The following is a 5,237-nucleotide window of genomic DNA, read 5'->3' as shown; positions in this document are numbered from 1 at the left end:
TTTGGGAACATTTACCGCTGCGCAGTGGATCTTAGCCAGGGACAACTGGTCTCCAGTTTTAAAGTCGATGGCTTACTAAACTACGCAGCTCATCGGTACAATTTTATTCATTATTCCCTGATTTTAACTAATATACGATGGCTGTTTTTTCGAACCTCTATTTTGTTTGGTTGCCATAATTAATCACTGATATGGCGCATGGGTTATAATTTATTGACAGATCCAGTCAGCTACGATGCCTTACACTTAATTAATTATTCAATAATAGAAAGTGAACTAATTGAAGCGATAAAAAGACTACCACAATTGGAAGAGTTGCATCTTACTTTGAAGGATCCAACGCTCGGTCCGGAAGATATCGAAACCATTGGAGTCTCTTGCCCCATGTTCAAATCATTCACATATAATAGCAAGAAATGTGGTTTTTATTTAGTATTTTCAGAGCATGCTGCAGCCATTGGAAGCATGCCTAACCTACGCCATCTCCGATTTGGTTCACTTATTATTCATAATTGGGGACTGGAAACAATTCTCGATGGCTGCCCCAACCTAGAATCACTTCATCTTCGGGAATGCCACGGTCTTGATTTTTTTGGGGATGTAGGCAAAAGATGTTTAGACAAAATAAAAGATTTGACTATCGGTTATTTCGACTATGGCGTCTTCTCTTCCCTATGATTGTGATTATGAATATGATCCACATTTTTATTAGGATTGAGAATTTTGATGGTTCTTGTTAAATCAAAGGGTCGGAAGAATCTGTAATTCTTATTCAATTATATAGAACGAATAATTTACAAGATTATATAGGCTACATAATAAATTACAATAATTACTCCACTATTTTAGGCATAATATACTATCATATCAAATCCCTGATTTTATGGAATATCTTCTAACACTCCCCCTCAAGCTATGTAACGGGGTTGTCGATACTTAGCTTGCACAGTACTTCTCGAAACGACTTCGAATTTACAGCCTTTGTCAATATGTCAGCTAGTTGATCTTCAGACTTGACATAAGGCAACTCCACCACCTTTGCTTCAATATTCTCCTTTATGAAGTGTCGATCTACTTCCACATATTTTGTTCTATCATGTTGAATCGGATTCTCTGAAATACTAATGGCTGCCTTGTTGTCACAAAAAAGTCTACACAGATGAGTCGTCTGAAGGCCTAGTTCTGCCATCACTCTTCTTAGCCACAGTATCTCTGTCAGTCCACTCTTAATTCCTCTGAATTCTGCTTCGGCACTGGAGAGTGCTACTACCTTCTGTTTCTTGCTTCTCCATGTCACAAGATTACCTCCTACAAAAGTGAAGTATCATGCGGTTGACTTTCTGTCATTTGGGTTACCTGCCCAGTCAGCATCTGTGAAACCATGTATCTCCAAGTGTCCGTGCTTCTCGAACATGAGTCCATGCTCCACGGTCCCTTTCAAGTATCGAACGATCCTAAGAACTGCTTCCCAATGCTCCTCCTGCGGTGCATGCATAAATTGACTCACCACCCCAACCGAGTAAGCAATGTCTGGTCTTGTGTGAGATAGGTAGATCAATTTTCCAACGAGCTGCTGGTACCGGCCTCTGTCTGTCTGCTTAGCACCTTCCTTCATTTGTAGTCCATGATTTTGGACCATCGGATTATCTACTGGTTTACAATCAAGCATCCCAATCTCTGCCAATAGGTCTAGTATATACTTCATTTGGTTTATGAAGATTCCCTTCTTTGACCTTGGTACCTTTATTCCCAAGAAGTATTTGAGCAGCCCCAAGTCTTTCATCTCGAACTCTTGGAAAAGATTTTTTCTCAATTCGGTTATTTCTTCCTCATCATCTCCCGTAATGATCATATCATCGACATAGATAATCAAACATGTGATCTTGCCATCCTTCTTCTTAATGAACAGGGTGTGGTCTGAATTGTTCTGTTCGTAGTCATACTTCTTCATCACTTCAGTAAATCTTCCAAACCATGCTCTCGGAGATTGTTTTAGCCCATACAGTGTCTTCTGAAGTCGGCAGACTTCTCCTGCTCCAAACTCGTCAGTGAACCCAGGTGGGGGTTCCATGTACACTGGTTTCGGTAACTCTCCATGTACGAACGCATTAGTTACATCGAACTGGTGTAGTGGCCAATCCTTGTTCACCGCGACTGAAAATAAGACTCTCACGGTATTAATTTTAGCCACGAGCGAGAATGTCTCGGCATAGTCAACTCCATACGTATGAGTGTATGCTTTTGCCACCAATCGTGCTTTATACCGTTCAACTGTACCATCCGGCCTTCTTTTAATCGTAAATACCCATATGCACCTAACAGTCTTCACTCCTTCGGGTAATCTGCCTTTAACCCATGTATTATTCTTCATAAGTGCCTTTATTTCAGTAAGCATGGCTTCTCTCCATTTCTTATGCTTCATTGCCTCTTCGGCTGACCTTGGGATTTCCTCTTCCTCGTACAGTGTAGCCTCATGAAATGCCATCTTCGTTAGATTCCCTTGCACAAAATTCGCTACTCGATAGCGACTTTTCTTGCCAATCTTCTCAGGGGAGTATCTTTTCGGAGGAACGCCCCTTGTAGTTCGGTGAGGAAGTATGTACCTCCCAGTATCTCCATCAATAGTGTTATCTTCTTCAACAAGTTCTGCGTCAGGGTCAGTGGTAACCAAATTCTCAACCAGACTCGGTTCAGGAATTACCTCAGATATCGTCGCAGGAGGATTCAGTGGAGTTGGATGAGATGACTCTAGTGGTGAGACTTGCTCGGCGGCAGTGACCACCACTGGTTCTGTTAGATCCTCAATTGAGGAGCTTGGCACTGGCACAACCCAACTTAGATAGTCCATAGTACTACATGTATTACTCTCCCCCGACTATTAAGGTGTGTATGGTAGAAAATTTCGGTTTCCAAAAAGCTACAATTCATGGTGGTGGTAATTTTCTTGGTGTGAGGGTCAAAGCAACGATACCTCTTCTGGTTTACCCCGTACCCCACAAAAACACATTTAGTTGTGCAGGGAGAAAGTTTGGTCCTCTCATGTTTAGGGATGTGAATGTAGACGGTACATCCAAAAACTCTGGGTTGGAGGTTCAAATGTTCAGGAATGTTGGCTTGTTTGGATAGGATGTCAAGAGGGGTTTTCATGTTTAGAGTTTTGGTGGGTAGGCGGTTGGTGAGGTATATGGATATGGCGACTGCTTCTAGCCAAAAAATGTTTTGGGACTTTTGATTCAATCATGATGGCTCGGGTCATTTCTAAAATGGTTCATTTTTCCTCTCAGCTACCCCATTTTGTTCCGGTGTATAGGCACAAGAAGTTTGAAGTATTATGCCATTATCTTTACACAACTGGTTCATGGTACTGTTAACAAATTCTTTCCCATTATCTGACTTAAGGGTTTTGATGTTGGTATGAAATTGTGTTTGGACAAGTTTAAAAAATGCGGCAAATCTATATCAGATACATCAGATTTATGTTTCAAAAAATAAATCCACGTCATTCTAGTGCAATCATCAATAAAAGTCACAAAATACCGAAAACCATTCCCCAACAACCGGTGCGGGGCCCAATACATCAAAATGAACTAAAGAAAACATGGATTTCATACGAGTGTTTGTCGGTTTAAAAGACTGTCTGTGGCTCTTGGCCAAAACTTGTGTTTTGGCCAAAACACAAGTTTCACATGAAAAATCAGACGGAATAGAAAGGTTCGGATAAAGTAATTTTAAAATAACCAGGAGAAGGGTGTCCTAGTCTTCGGTGCCAAAGCCAAGTTTCCTATTTCGTGGATCCGTGAGCCAGCATTGCACTACCATGTTGAGCTATCTCATCCTCGTTGTATAGCCCTTCTGTAACACCCCGAATTTCCGAACCCTAATTTTAGAGCCCTAGAATTTATTTTTGATGCCGTGGAAGATGTGAATTATTTGATAAGTGAATTTATTACATGAGTTTATTTGATTGAGAAGTTTGAAAAGTCAAATTTGTTGACTATTATGATGTGGCATATGTGATTAATTAATTTATGAGATGAATTATTTGATTAAGGGTGAGTGAGAATATTAGAGAAAATTTCCAAAAATACTAGCCACTATTATTTTGTGATTTTCGAAAATCACATGTAGAAGGAAAGGAGTTATTTTATTTGACTTCTTATTTGATTTCTTTCCATACCTAGAATTTAAATATTCTACCAAATCTTTCCATAGCTCAAAAGATTATGTCATATCTTATTTTAATTAAACAAACCCATGCCTTATTTAAATAGGCATACTACATGCCTAATACCAATCTCAAGTTGGGAGATTTTTTTTATTTTATTTATTTTACTCCGTGATATTTTATTCTACTCCGGAAAAATACCAAACGAAATCTTGGCTAATTAAATAGCCTAATTTTCGAAAACTTCATACCTTGTGACCTAGTCTATTTTTGTTAATTCTTCTTCCCTACTCCATAATATTTATTTATTTAATTGTGGAGAATAGAATCTTACCAAATATTCTAAAGATCTTATTGGACTCTATAAATAAGAGCCAAGACCCCAACCCTAGTTCATTATTTTCGCCCCCTCATATTTTCGTCCCCCTCTCTTCTTCTTCATACTCTCTCAATTTTCTTCTACTTTACTCCATTAATCTTGCATCCCTTGAGAAGAAATTGAAGTTGATCCAAGAATTCTTGGAGAACCAAGTCTTTACTTACTTTCTACCGATCGTTTTTCTCAAAAAGGTATTCTTATAATTATCTTCTTCTTCTACTTGATTCATCTTCTTTCTAACCGATTAATCGGTACTCTTGAACCCTCATGCATATTAATTAAGCGAGAGTGGGATAAAAGGGACATAGAAAATATGTATGCATGTGGTGTGTGTGTTATGCGTGTGTGTTATGTGTGTGTGTGTCGAATATGTGTGTGTGTTGTGTGTTGGTGAAATACTCATGCGCGATTTATATTAATGCTTGATCTAGATTTAATATTCGAGTAAACTATATATAGTGAAGCCTGAAGCCTAGTTTGTGAGTTCGCTCCATTGGGTCAAGGTTTTGGATATGTTATACGAATTCGGGTCTGAGTACGGGCCGCAAACCCTACCAGGCTGTGTACACGAGGGGATCGTGAGCCGTCCTTGCTAGTCGGCCGGTCTCGTGGGCGAAAAGTGTGGCCACACTTTCGTCGCACCATGGATATGATTGTGGAATTTGATGAGAAAATGAGAGATATTTGATTGGC

This window comes from Salvia hispanica, chromosome 6 (assembly GCF_023119035.1).
Source record: "Salvia hispanica cultivar TCC Black 2014 chromosome 6, UniMelb_Shisp_WGS_1.0, whole genome shotgun sequence".
Taxonomy (NCBI): domain Eukaryota; kingdom Viridiplantae; phylum Streptophyta; class Magnoliopsida; order Lamiales; family Lamiaceae; genus Salvia; species Salvia hispanica.
This window is presented reverse-complemented; position numbering follows the sequence as displayed.